The 15,366-nt window shown below is 46.4% G+C and overlaps 1 long non-coding RNA gene across 2 annotated transcripts; it reads left to right on the top strand.

Moving 5' to 3' along the window:
• The first annotated feature begins 13,857 nt into the window (after positions 1 to 13,857).
• Positions 13,858 to 15,027, top strand: LOC120668130. 2 transcript variants are annotated; one of them, XR_005672248.1, is made up of 4 exons: positions 13,858 to 13,911; positions 14,006 to 14,078; positions 14,156 to 14,765; positions 14,868 to 15,027. It is a non-coding gene; the product is annotated as an uncharacterized LOC120668130 (long non-coding RNA). The 2 variants fall into 2 exon arrangements; XR_005672247.1 differs by lacking the exon at positions 13,858 to 13,911 and having other exon boundaries at positions 13,918 to 14,078.
• Positions 15,028 to 15,366: the final 339 nt, after the last annotated feature.

Raw genomic sequence — 15,366 nt, 5'->3', positions numbered from 1 at the left:
AGGTTCGGAAATCATTTTGGTTGTCCTTCGAAGGAGGGTCTGTGGGTTTCCTCTTGTGTGGTGCCATCAGGGGTTGGTTTACGAGCTAGGAACACGGTGGGCGCCCTTGTTGGGTTCTCGGCTTTCTTATCACCCAATCAAAATGCATACACGAAGGTTGAACAGGGTAAAGTGGTAGAGTTTCGCCCTCACATATGCACGTGTCCAGTACAGATTGGTTGGTGTATTTATACCCCTAACCTTTGTTATATAATGACTATAATGCCCCTACTTGCCGGAATATTCCGGGCCGTAGGTCATTTCATACAGGTTGGAGTGTATAAATTGTCTACCCTGTCCGATTCGTGATCGGGACGCTACCCCGAAGATGCCGCGGTAACCTTTGGATTGGCGGTTGACCTTCGTGCGCTTCCCTGAACCTTCGGTAATTTCTGGGAACCTTCGGGCGGCGAAGTCACCTTCGGGTTCCAGCAACCTTCGGTAGCTCATGGGGACCTTTGGCTTCTTCTGGGAACCTTCGAGCACATCTGCTAACCTTCGGTCGGCAAAACATCCTTCAGACTTTATCAACCTTCGGCTCCTCGGCTCCTGTCATGCGGTTTCGCGCAACCTCCGGCATCCGAGACGGTGACCCCCAACAATTGTTTGTTGGCTGATCTCAAGTAAGTAACCTATCTCAGGTCACTAGATCTTCAATCAATATCTATTCCAAATCACTCTTTTTCAAACACATATGCAAACCTTCAGGGGAGCCAGATTGTCCGGACTTTCACCCGGATAGTCCGGGCAACCCTGGACAGTCCGGACTATAATTTTCAGGGGTAAATATACTTCGTGGGGGTCGGGTCTTTATCGTTTCCTTTCTCTTTTTACTCTCACGCCACCTCATCTCGCCCAGTTTCATCCTAGGGGCGATTTCCACCTTCCCTCCATTTTTTTCTCACAAAATCTTGAGGGAAGGTTCTCCTCCACTCCGGAAACTCCGGAGAATCATTGGATTTGAAGTTCCTGCGCGTTCTTGAAGGTTTCAAGGCCATGGGTAGAGAGCGCCGGGTGAAGCAGCGCCATGATCTTAGCTCTCAGAGGGAGGAGGAAGAGTCTCCTCCTAGCCCTCCTCAGCGCAAGTTGCGCCCTCGCCATCGCCCCAGCAAGGAACCCGGAGGCAGCAGCTGCCAAGCACCTCCACCTCATGCTCCTCGTGAGCCTCGTCGTGCTCCTTATGTCTTGCAGAGCAGGCCTAATCCTCCTCCAGCCAGAGCTAGTCCACAGAGGCGAGGTATTGCTTATGACATCTGTCCTCGGACACCACCTCTTTTACAAGCAGAGTTCACTCCAGAGCAGAGAAGGTAAAACAGCTTTCCTAGACTTGCCCATCCATAGCTTGTAGAAGGTTTTGCCATTGAGTTGGGGAGAAACTACAGTGGATAGGAGGTAGCTCTTAGAGATGCAAGACAAGAGGATGTCTATATGCTTCAGAAGTCAGAGGGCCTTGAGAGGCGCTTTTGGTGTCAACTTCATCAAGACTTCTACTCTTCTATTGTGCTCAAGGGGTCAGAGGCACCGATTGTCCCTTGCAAGTATGTTGACTGGGCTTACTTTGAGAAGCTTAATGATCCACACTACAATGTATCCATGGAGATCTGCAAGGAATTTGGACTTTATGAGCTATGGGGTTTATGTATGATTGGAACACCAAAATCCTCACTCAGTTTCTCTCCTCTTTATACTATGATGCACACCGAGTCACTTTCTATTGACTATTGAGGGAGAAAAGTATGGCATTGACTACATGACTTTTTTGAGACTCCTTGGACTTGGATCAAAAGATAAGGAACGTGACCCAACTCATGTTGAGCAGGTGCTTTGAATTCATCAAGTGCCACAGCTGTTCTTCAATCCTATGCTGACAAATGAGGGAAATGCAAGCACTCTTCAGCCATGCTACTATGGCTTGAATCGGTTTTTCAGAAACACAGTTGATGCCAAGAAAGGAGATGGTATAGCTCTTTGCCACTATGCCGTAAATCTCTTGGCAAGGACTTTGCTTGGTGGTAGGCCTTTTGCATCATGGATAACATGTGGAACGAGCTTCGGAGGGTAATGATTGATCCAGACAACCATCTCCCATATGCACCATATATCATGTATATGATTGAGAGGGTGACCAAGATTACATTCCCAAAGGATCACAAGCATGAGCCCCTTCACCTCCTTCCTCGCTTAGGTGACGCACCACCACCTCCTCCTAGGCATGTTGGGGCCACCAGGATCTCTAGGCCAAACTCAGCACCGTCCTCTTCTACTGCACCTCACTACTCGGGCGCCTCTCGCCGTGACCATAGTGATTCTTTCATCAAGAGGGCCCTCCGTAGCATCTTTTGCATGTGCAAGACCATTGCCTCAGAAGTAAATGACAATCGTTGGGACATTCAAGCTATCAAGGCTCATATGGGCCTTCCCGTCGACGCTCATGATGAGCTTCCGACTTTCGACGATCCCTTCTCCGAGTGGGACGCCGCCAATGCCGCTCCCGAGCCGGCCTTTGTCCCACTACCTCGCCAGCATCGCCGCCAGACTAGCCGCACCGCTCATGCTCCCCGTCGTCCTCCTGCCAGTCAAGAGATATTCGATGAGGACGAGGAGACCGAAGAAGAAGAGCCCCAGGGCTACAAGGAGCACCATGACTCCGATGAGGACGAGGACACCTCCGATGATGTTCCCGACGTCGATGAGTGACGCTTCACTTGTTTTTCATTCCCTTTGTGGCGCTTGTTGACAAAGGGAGAGTGAAAAGATCTCATGTACTCATTTAGCGCTTCTCTCTTGTATCGGCTTGTATGACTCTATCTATATCTATCGTGTGTGGTGGTTTGTGGCACTACATTGAGAACTTGAGAACTTTATCTATCTATTCGTGTAAGTACCTTATGTGGCTTATGTATTTATGTATTGAGAACTTGAAAACTTATGTATTGTGTGCTACTCTGTGATTAGATCATCTATTTATCATGTTTGAAGGCAAACTTGTGTTAGTTTGTTTCTCTAGAAATGCAATGGTGAATGCCTTCTTTGTATTTTGTTGTGCCAGGTCCGGATAGTCCGGGTTACAGGGCCGGATAGTCCGGGACTCATGTCCGGAGTTACCGGGCCCTTACCCGGAGTGTCTGGGTTTTTGGATGCAAATACACCTTTTTGTGTGCATAATATGTCATATGCATTCACACTTGTATTTTAGCGCACACACACTCACCCCACTGTAATTTATATAAAGAGCGACTTGAAATTGTGTTGTTTTGCCATTATTTGATGTTTGAGAAGTCAAATTTGAAATTCAAATTCATGGCATACCTTTAGGGGGAGCTCCTTATATACTAGTGAGTTACATTCGTTTCGATTATCAAATGAAGTACATGGTGTTATCATCAATCACCAAAAAGGGGGAGATTGAAAGGAATCTAGGAAACTAAGTAGGTTTTGGTATTTGATGACAAAACCGAGTACGTTTGATGTGTTATCTAAGCATGTGTGCAGCAGCTACGTTTGGATAAGAGATCAAGAATGATGAAGTACGACCCCACGAAAAGGAAATGAAAAAGCGGTGTTGGATATAAATTCAAGAATTAGATTTTCGGTTTATGAATTGAGTTTAGTAATGCTGTACTATTAAGAGGGACGTCAATCTAAAGGTTGTGACTAGGTTCTAGTGCTCAAGGAACATAAACAAAACCAACGAGAGATCTTTGTCACACAAACTCCACAAAGAAACGATCTTGAGTGAGATGACCTGCTAAACCCAGATTGTCCGGGTTTCAGCCTGGAGAGTCCGGACACCCGGAGTATCCGGGTAACCTTTGCCCAACGGCTACTTTCCTGTGAGAGGAGTATAAATACCCCTCTTACCCCTTCAATTCTGGCTCTCTTGGTCATTTTCGAACCTGACCTATTCCAAACCCTAGAACAAGCTCTCTCACTCCCTCCCCTTTGATTCTTGTGAGATTTCTTGAGGGATTCAAGTGAGAGACTTGCAAGAGAAGAGATTTCAGCTAGTGAGCATCCATTCCAACCCTTGAGCACTAGTTCTTCGTCGAGCCCGCGTATTCAAGTCTATTACTCTTGGAGCTTTGAGCTCCTAAACGGCTAGGCGTTCTTGTGAGTGCTCAATCTGCATTGTGAGCTCCACAGGAAGGGTTTGAGGTCGATCTACTTGGTTACAAGGTTCTTGTCAAGCTTGTCTGGTAGAATAGTCTTAGACGCACCTCCTGGTAGCTTCAAGTTTATTTGATTCAAGTTTCATACCCCCTTTATCTGTTCTTTTCGCACGTTGCACTGTGACCCGGATAGTTTGGGTTTTCACCCGGATAGTTCGGACAGTCCGGAGTATCCGGACCTAACCCCGGACAGTCCGGGTCACCTGTTACTAATCCAATTTTTAAGTGTTTTAATTTTAGATATAGCCTATTCACCCCCCTAGGCATCTTCAAATCCTCTCAAGTGCATTCAAAACCGAGAATTGCGGCGATCCGGACCGATTTACATCCTGCAGGAGATACCTAATCACTAGTTATGTACAGTTTCGAGGCTGTACGTAACAACCTTTCAATCAGTCATACCCAAGAACCGGAAACAAAGTTATCCGAACCCAGAGGCGCACCCCCACATGGGACCCCACGTCTGGCATGATCTCTAATGTGATCTTCAGATAATTCCACAAACTCCACTTCAGGTGCTTCAGGTTCTACGATAGGATGCAGGTCCGTGTTAGAGTGCAAAACTTTTGATAAAAGAAGACTGTACAACTTATCTCCAAGATAAAGTTGCAAGTCGACACTATTCTACCCACAAAAGCTTAACCCACCATTTTCTTAATTACTACCCTATCCTAAACATTTTGTTTTATTAAACAACAGGGTTTCATAATTAATTTCTAACTCAAAACCTAATTCCTATGAATTATAAAGCATTTGTGATCAAATAAAGCATTATTCAAATTTTATAACTTTTATAATTATTAAGTACTTATTTAAATACCTTACATAAAAGGTATAGAAATAAATACTCAATACTATTATTATTTTTTCCTAGGGTTTAAAACTTTTAATGCATAAAAGAAAATAAAACAAATCTAAAGAAATTGGTTTGACTATATTTAGACATTTCTAGGAATTTTGGAAGAAACAGAATTGAAATCTAAATTCTAATAAATACTAAGTAGTTTTGCAAGAAAACCCCTCCAGCTTCTCATTCTCTCCACCTAAACCCTTGTTTCTTTCACTTAACCCCTCTCTTTTTCTGTTAAAAAACCTCTCTTTTCTTCTCTTCTTCCCTCAGCTCCTTTCCTCTCTCTCTCTCTCTCTCTCTCTCTCTCTCTCTCTCTCTGCAGACGTACAGCACAGGCAGGCAGCTCCTGGCTCGCCGGCGGCCGGGCCTGCCCTCTCCAAGCTTCCCCATCTTGATTTGTGCCCCGAGGACCCCCTAGCCCCTACTCTTTCCTTCCTTCTCACAGACGACGGCCAACGGCGGCGGCTCAAACTCCCGTGGAACACGGGCCACGGCGCTGCGTTGAACCACAACCACTAAGACTCTCCCAGCAAGCCTGGGAGCACCACGGCAACCCGGGGAGCACGCCAGGGCCCCCAGCAAGACCGCAGAACCAGCGGAGCACCGAGCTCCACAGTGATCCCCCACGGCCACGACATGGCCACGGCGCGCACGCACGTTCCGGCTGACTCCGACTGCAACCAAGGCAACCAGCGACATCTAGACGATCTACAACTCATAAGCCACACACCGAAACCCCAAAACTCCAAGGAAGACAACGGCAAGCAGGGGCTCCACGACGGCGACCTACCACAACCGAGAGAGAACCGGACTTGATGAAGACGGTGGCGCACTCGAGCTTGGGTGGACAGGGATGGACAGGGATTCGAGAGATGGGTTCGCGACTCCCCAACGCAGGTCCTAGCAAGCGAGTTTGGCTGATGGCGGCCGGACGGCGGTCGATTTCGCCGGCGACCGGAGGAACGATGAAAACGGGTGGCGGCAGTGAAACGGATGAGCGCGAGACGGGAGAGCGATATTCATTCAAATACTTACCGCCCTTTGCCGTGCCACCTCCTGCTGCTACGTCCGGCGGTGTCCTGGTGCTCGCACGGCACGAGGCACGGCGCTGCTGCCATCGTTCGACGGCGGCAAGCCGCTGCGTGGCAGCCGTCGCGCCTCTGTTCCTTCCTCTTCTTTTCTTTACTCCCAACTCCCAATCCGAGTTCAATCCAAACCTTTACCCAAACTCGTAAATGAATCATTCAATTCCACTTTATAGCTTTGCATCGTGGTAATTGGAGCACTAAAATTCGAGAATCGAGACCCCAAAACTACCCCTGACCCCCTTCTCTGTTCCTGCTGACTGAATGTTCTGAATCAGTTGTTGTTCAGTGAAAAACTCCGGAATTTGAGCCTCTATTCCTCTACATTCCACTACCAAACATTGAAATCGTCCAAAATAAAAGTTGTATCCCTAACATTTGTTTAAAAATTTCCTTTCAGGCACCTCCTAAAATTCAGCATCTAAGATAGTCAAAATTTGCTCTGAACATGGCTAGTTCAGACGAGTTTCGGAAATTCAGCAATTTCATTTCATTTACCAGTTTTTGAATTCAATTTTATACACCTTTCTGCACTTTTATATAAAAACCAATAGTACCACTGTGAATCCTGAGCAACCAAGTTTTCATTTTGGTACTTGTTACACAAAGTTGCTACATCAAATATCCTTTTATTCACTCCCAAACTCAGCCATTTATCACTGTCTTTCAGCAATTCAGACTTAACTAATTTCAGCTAGCTCTTGAATTCAGAAACAGCCCAACATTGCAACTTGGAGCTTTGATTAAAAATATGATTCTTAACACTAACTACTTGACTAAAATAATCCTTGGTACTCCAATTTTATTTTCAGTACTTCACATCTCAAAGTTTACATACAAATTTATTTAGCAAGTGGGTCCATACTTGGTTAATCACTGCTGTTTTCAGACAACAATTTTCAGACCTCAAACATCACACTCCAATTTCTCCTCTTTTGTCTTTTCTTTTGAGGCATTTACAATTTGGATTCAATTCCAAAGTTGCTTCCACCAAGTTTTAAATACTTCAAACTTTCCATCATTTATTTTTATCGAATTTCCAACTTTTGAAACCTTAAATGTTGACTTGGTCAACTTTGAAACAAAAATGACATTTAGCTCATAATGACTCGTTCATCTCCAAATGTCTTGCTTAACAACTTAATGACCATTAGGGAATCTTAAACACCTTGAGTGTTACACCACCTCCACTCCGAGTGGCCACGTCGTCCGCCGCACGCCGCTCCGCCCGCCACTACGCTCCGGCAGCAGCACAGCAAGGTGGAGCAAACTTCTTTTGTCCTCTTCCAAAACATAGTGGGTCTGTTGGTTGCTTGTGCTAGGCTAGCCAAGCTTCTGCTAGTGTTTGGATGTCTGCTGAAGATAGACCTATACTAGTTAGTGTTGGCACTCCTTAGCCTAACGAATTACTCCACAAGCGCACAGAGACCGACTGTAGCTTTCACTAGGGGAGTAAGCCTGGGATATCGAATCCAAGGAACAATAAGCTTCGACTAGTGGTATGGTGCGATTCAACCGGACCCGCCAAGGAGCAGAGGTACGAGGGTAGATGGCTTATCCTCAGATAGAATCCTAATTACTAAGATACTTGATAGACTACTAACTTGATCTACTTTGGCGGCCTAAGAGAAGGGCTCAGAAAGAGATGAGAAGGGAGCCCGACGTCCTTCGGCAACTACTGTTATGAAAGCACCCGAACATGGTGGACTACTAGGGATGGACAAGGCTGTCACCACTTGCCGCCTACCATTGCGGTATCATGGGGTGGAACACAACCCGAGGTAACTAACCAAGCCTAAGCACCACGCCTAAACTATCGAGTTACTGACTTCCGCCTCGCAGTAAGGCTAGAAGAAACCCCAAATGGATAGAACTTGCTACCCACGTAGAACAGGGATCCCGCAGATCAAAGAAAGTAACTAAGCAAGTAACTTAAGTAAAAAGTAAAACTAGCGAGAAACTAAAGATAAGCGAGGAACTTACTTGATTATAAGATTCCCCTGAGGTGGGTACAAAATTGGGGTAAGGTCGAGGGAACTCGACTCCGCCCCTTTAGCCCGGCTTCCGCCAAAGCTCTCACCTCACACTTCCCTATTCTACTAAGATAACAACTGAACTATGAGGCACTCAAGCTCCAAAGGTGTGTGTCACAAGTGAGGTGAGGGGGTCCTATTTATAGTGTGCCAAGGTCGGTTCTTGATGATTAATGCAGGTAGCGCCAGTTGTAAACAAGTGTAGAGGCGGTGCTTGATCTTCACGCGAAGGCTGGACACCAGAGGCTAGAAAGTGGGGCCGGGCGGCCTGGCATAGGCTAGCCAGCCTGGCCCTGCCTCCACGTGGTTCCGCCTTCCTGTGGGACGGTCCTGATCTTCTCTGGATGTCGGTCCTTTAGGCGGTTTGATCAAACGACCCTATCTTTGGCCGGGCGGCCTGCCTCTAGCGGCCTCTCAGTCCTCCATTGCACTGACATGCTCCTCTTTGGTCATGGATCAATACTGGATGGGGTGGACGTTGCGTGCTTGATCATGGCCCAGGTTATCTTCTCTTTTGGATATGGGTTCAAGCCTTCCGAGTACAAGTTGTATATTTTTGGGTCCAACCCATTGGAATGGCTTGAATTCTCCCTCTAGGTGACATTGGTAAAGTCTCATGCCAATATTCCACTGAAAGTATGCCGGCCGGCCAGATTCGGGCCTTCCGGTCCAAACAGCGTCCGTTTTGGGTCATCTTTGGATATATTGTTCCTGAAGTCAAATAAACACCAAAACTTGTGTAACTCATTAGTAATAATGGTTTTGGCATGGTTATGGCCTAGCTTTCATGAAATCAGGCAGAGCGTTGGCGGAGAAAATCATCGATATCGACCGCCAACAGTTAGCTTCTATTTGGTTGGTTGGCTACGAGTGATATGCCAACCCAGTACTACATAGAGGTGGAGTTACCCCTCTGGCTATTCCTGTCAATGCTCTGTGGGCGACCTCTGCCTAGCGGCAAGTGCAAGAGCCACAGGCGTGGCGTCCGTGGGTGAGCTCCGCCCAGCGGCTGTGGGCAAGAGCTGCATGCGCGAGTGGCTGCGGTCGAGGTCCGTAGAGCATCACTAGTAGGAGCGTCACGAAGAGCTCGCTGGGCGCCTTCTGCTTGTGATGGCTGGCAAGCTCTGCCAGGCGGATGGCGGCAGGCGAGCCCCGCCCAGAGCTCCCCTGGGTGGCACGGGCGACGTCGTGGGCTTGCAGGCGAGGGCAAGCACCGCGAGCCGCGCGAATGAGCACTGGTGGCCGCATGGGGATGCTGCCAGCTGCGCAGATGAGCTCCGGCGCCACACGGGGGATGCCGCTGGCTGCAGGGAGTGCATTTCCCATCGCGGCGAAGGTGGAGGAAGCGGGGCAGCCCGAGATCATGATTGGCAGCGGAGGCCTACAAGCAGGTGGACGCGGAGGCCGACTAGCCAGGCAGCCGGTTCGATCAGGTGAACCAGAAGAGAAACCAAGGGCATTTTGAACATCTTTGATATTTGGGCCCACATGTCAGGGCCGCCTAATGGTGAGAAGTTGACAGAACATGGACAGAATGGTGCACAGTGAAGCGCCCCGACCCAAAGATCAATGCTAAACCATGTATTAATTACCGAATAAAGTCTCCGGCATAATACATGTTACATCAAGTGGAGTCCAGAGTCATACAGAGCTTTATTCAACATGTACACGAGGGATAAAGCGACAACACAGAGCTACACAGATCAACCATAGGATAACGACTAGCATGACGGCATGGAGGACTAGCTCTTCATCCATCAGGGCTCCACTCAATCAGCTTGGGTGCAGACACGATCTACTCATAGTCTTCTGGCACAAAGTCAGGATCCTTTGGAGAAAAATCAACAAGGGTGAGTACAAAAGTACTCAGCAAGCTCCACCTCGCCCTACGAGAGGGGAATGACATGCATGATACACATGAAGCACAATCTAATAGCAATGCATCTAATGGTATGCAACTCTTCCCGACACAACCCACAGTAGGTAGCTCACTAGTTGTCAGGACCACACCGTAGCATGTCCATACCGTGGACACGGACCATTCGAATGGATTATACACTCTGCAGAGGTCGTACACTGTACCCACACGCTCGACTGCCCGAACGGACAACCGACATAGCCGACACCCAGCCGTGGTCACGCCCCAGCCCGGCCGCACAAACCCTCGGGCCCTGACCCCAAAGGTCTATACCCGTAAACCATCCCTGCGACCGTCAGGCTAACCAGTGGGATTAGGCTAAGTCCGGCCCATACCGGAACCTGTGGTCGTACTAAAGTAAGCTAGGTGAGAAGTCAAAACAACTCGGTCCTTATGGTTTGCCAGGGCAGCAACCTTCCATCAACATGTCAACTCGAACCTACCACCACGGTAGCACTCACCTGCCAGTCTACCACCACGGTAGCGCCGGCTCCAGCATACCCAGCTGCCCTAGCCTCAGCCAAAACCCTTCATATCCTAGTCTCAACTCTGGATATGCATAACTACTCATATGCATGCATGAGCACACTCAATCACTCAAGTACCGGTATATGTAATCGATCCTAAACCAGGGCTACAACTAGACGTCCTCACATGGATGCAACCGCTCACGTAGGGGTCGATGAAACTTGCCTTCGCTTACGTACGCGTCGGCGGCGGCGGCTTCCTGCTCGCGGTACGGGTCTTCTAGCTCCGGCTCGCGGTACTGGCCTTCATACTCCTTGGCAGGCTCCTCCTCGGTCACTCCGTGATCTACGGGCGAAAACGGCACAACCGGCAAACAAACACAAGCAAGCTATAAAATAAGCTCAAATGGAGATGAAAATGGGAGGAATAGATAGTATATGATTTGAGGAGAGTTTAGGAAAAAGAGTTACGTGAAAAGGAGTTGATATGAAGGAGATATTGAGTTTACAGTATTGGTCAGTATTTAATTCCGAAAATAGAATGATTTGGATTAAGTGATCACAGCCTGGTGGATGTTTTGGGCCTTTATTAGTGTTGTGGAGTTAATGGTCGGGGAGCTGCCTGTCATCTCACCTTGGTGCGGAATAGCTCGAGGAAGAGGGTCAATTGTTGGAGCTTCGTCTCGTGAGTGACCTGGGCTCGTGAGGAGTGGTTCAGCTAGCGGCGCGAAGCGGCTCGGCGTGCTTGGGCTGGTGACGGGGCTCGTCACGGCCTTGCTCCTTTTATAGGAAAGGAGAGCAGCAGCGGCATCGCGCAGGGACGGGCGACGGCGTGAGCTACGGCAGCTCGTCGTCAACGCGAACAGTGGCAGCGCTGAAGGCACGAGCGTCGAGGCGGCAAAGCCGGCGAGGACGCTGCAGCGGCGTGGGTGAGGTGGGGACGTGGAGGTGGGCGGCACGGCGTGGTGCCGACTGCAGTGCGCGGTCCCGTCGTGGGGCCGGCGTGTCGCGCGTGCGCGAGCGAGAGTGAGCGCTGGTGAGGACGGCAGGGAGGGAACGTCGGCTTCTTTTATAGACGAGGTGAGGCAGTTCACGCGGCGGAGAAAAAAATCTCGGCCGGCACTGTGCGCGACGACCCCGATTTATGGCGAGGTGGTTGCCGCCATATTTGCATGAAGGGTTATTTAATATTGTGAGCACTCTTGCCGGCTTCCAGGAAATGGAGTGAGTGCTGCCATGACGGGTCATTTCAAGGTCAATGGTGGGGGTACTCTGTGGCTTCCAGGGGATGATGAAGTTATGGCGAAGGAGGTAGGTGTTGTCATGATTGTCTGGGAATTATGGCGTGGTACGGTGACTCGAGAGGCTTCTATGGAAAGAGACGAGATGATTTTTGTCGTAGGTGCAAGCATGCGTATGCTGGTTACTGAAGGGAACAAATGTACTAACGCAAGGCAAGAGTATAAAATAGTTTGTCTTGTAGTTATGTAATACTTCATATGACATTAGTATTATTTTACGTTACTAGTTTAATTGCAACATAAGTTTTATTTTAGTGATTGTTGGAAATTGAGGTGGCCCTACTAAGTTGAGGATCTACACCAACTCACTTCAGAGTCGGTCAGCCTCTAGTTACTTAGTGTACTGGGTCCTTTTTGACGGCAGAGCCGCCTTTTGCTTCCGGGAGACAGAGCCTACCAACAGATGAAGCTGGCTTCCGGGTGGCAGAGCCAACCTTCGATGAAGCCCAGACCCTTTTGTGATCCCGGGTGAAAGAGCCAACCTTCGATGGATCACAACTTATACACTAAGTACTAAGCTTAACCGGGAGACTAACACTTATAAAGACACTTACCTTATTGGAGCAACAAAGTTACAAAGGAACACACACCTTGTGGTGGCTAACCTAGCACACTCTACCTATGCTCACTTCTGCCATGCCCTTGGATGTGTGTGGGATGGAGTGGAGTAGTATGGCATGGCAAGGGGTGGCACCCTCCTTATATAGGCACACATACCCTCTTGGATGAGTGACACATGTCACACTCTAGGAGGTTCCCTACAAATATCTATTTCTAGAAAATTCTAAATTTTACCATGACAAGAAAATATCCAAGCTTCATGTCTTCTTATGATTCTTGTGGAGCATTCTAGAACCTTGTCATGGTGAACAAAATTATGTCATGGTTTATCCTTATTTTTATAGAACCTTCTAGAAGTTTGCATTGTATATTTCAACACTCCCCCTCAATAGTGATGAAAACTGGAATGTTACACACAGTAAAAGAAAGTTCATGTAATGGCATATGGGTGCGACTGAACTTTTTAGTGGCATACAGGTGACCAACATCTTTTGTAATAGAATAGGCGTAAAAACTCTTGTTACAGAACGGTTGTCCCAATCGGTTGTGCTATAAACTTTCTCCCTCTTTAACGAATTCTGGGTGGCCCAACTTTCTGTCCTATGTATATCTAACTGCAAGCTTAAATTTTCTAAAAAAACTGAAAACTGAAATTGGTCCTCAAATATATGAGTATATTTTTTTTGGATGGCAGGTACCTTTGCAAAAAAAATCCATTTGACCCCCCTGAAAGTGGTGATCTTCCATCCAATTGATAATCAAATTAAAATTCCACCAATAGCGGTAGTCTTTCACAATATCATTAGAGGATATAACGGGGATGAAGGTGGTTGGATCACCAACCAAATAATATCAACCCAGAGGACTATGTTGACCTGCTAGATGGGGATGAAGACTACCCAAATGAACCAGAATCGAATTATGGAAACACCCTACGAGACCAAATTGCTCTTCAGATGTGGGCTCAGTACAATAATTAGTTGATGCTTATTTGTGGTTATTGTAATGTGATGTGCTCTATGTTTTACTCCATGGCATGTAATATATGCTCAATGTTTTACTCTATGGCATGTAATATATACTCTATGTAATGGGCTCTGTACAATAATGAGTTGGCTTAATTGCTCCATTTTGTATGGCTAATACATATAATGCTCCTAATGTTTTATATTTCTAACGCTAATACACCCTTTATTTCTAATAGTCATATCAGCATAAAGGTCAAGGGCTACGTGGAGCTACACTTATGAGAAAGGACTTGTTGAAACAATGCATGCGCTTGTCAACATCCCCATGTTGAAGGGACAGAATGGGTGGACAACAGAAAGTTGGAGGAACAATACCAAGCAACAAGTACAAGAAAAGGAGAAAGAACTATAGGGCAACTATAAGATAATATGACAAGCAAGAACTAAAAGTGGTGTTGGCTGGAATGACACTTTGGGTATGATTAATGCTGAAACAAAAATTTGGGCAAAGTTGATAGAAGTAAGTACTAATCAAAAATCGATTTGGTTTGGAATCTTGAGGTGTCTATTCTGATTCCTAAGTAATAATTATATATTTTGTTGTGTTCAAATAGGATAATCCTAAAGTCAGCAAGTTCCGCAAGAAGGCTTTTCCTTTATTTACCAGCTTGGAATCATTGTATGAAGGTAATACTTTTATCTAGCTAACAGTTGAGTAATTCACTTCTATCTATTCACTTGTTAATAACTCACTTGTACAATAGGAAGTATTGCCGCAGGGGATTCTAATTTTACATCAAGTCAATCTGCACCTCAAAGAACTGAGCAGCGAGTTGAACCTACACCTCAGAGAACTGAGCAGCGAGTTGAACCAACACCTCAAAGAATTGAGCAACGAGTTGAACCTACACCTCAGAGAACTGAGTAGCAAGTTGAACCTACACCTCAGAGAAGTATCTCAGAGCAAAGCACCCATAACACAACACCTAGTAGAAATCCATTCAATTCTGGTCTTGATGGCATCGAGAGCACTGAAGTTCAATCTGCTGCTACAAATCAAACTTCAAAGGATGTAGAAGGTTTCAATGGCAAGAAACGTAAGAAAAGTCAAATGGCAGCAAGACTTGGAGACTACATTGATTTCGGGAAAGACCAGATTGAAAAAACTATGAAGGAGCTCAATGAGAAGAAGAAACGTGAAATGACTATTCTGTTCAGAAGTGCATTCACATTGTGGACATCATAGAAGAACTAACTGATGAGCAGAAGGTAGATTGCAATGAGCTATTCCAATCTGAAATGAACAGGCAAATCTTTGTGGGTACAAAAATCTCTAACGTCAGGCTTATTTGGTTGAAGAGAAAAATTTCTCAGGTATATCTAACATGTTGATCACTATCACTGCTTATATATTTGGAAAATGTATTGTTATTTACTTTGACTAAAACTGAAGAATTATTATTTTTGTTTGTTCAGAGTAGCAGACCTAGCTTTGGCCATGGTGGCGGCAGTGCTTTTGGTGCTGGGGCATCTTCCATGGAGTGATAATTCAGTTAGCCAGCACATTGATTTGATGGTATGGTACTGCAGAATTAGCCCTTGCTTTGTTTGATTTAGTCTCTCTCTAGTTGAGTTCTCATAATTATCTTTCAATTGTATGGGGCGATTAGATGAAACCGTGCTTACAGAGTATATGCTGGTGCTGATATATGATGCCATTTTTAAGGTTTGATTGGATTCATGCAATTGTAATCTGCACAGTTTTGAAAATGTCATTACTATACCTGACCATGCCACTATAATTTGAGTTTTTTTTAAATATGCCATTACAATTTGAATTGTATTATGAATCATAACATTTATTTTGAAGGAGCATTGCCAATACATTTGCACTATGTTCACTTTTGTTGTTTCATCCGTTTACATCTGATATTCATTTGCGATCTTGTATTGCATGTTGAGTGTACCTATTTGA

This window comes from Panicum virgatum, chromosome 3N (genome assembly GCF_016808335.1).
Source record: "Panicum virgatum strain AP13 chromosome 3N, P.virgatum_v5, whole genome shotgun sequence".
NCBI lineage: Eukaryota > Viridiplantae > Streptophyta > Magnoliopsida > Poales > Poaceae > Panicum > Panicum virgatum.
Note: the sequence above shows the minus strand (reverse complement) of the source record. Positions and strands in the feature narration are given on the sequence as shown.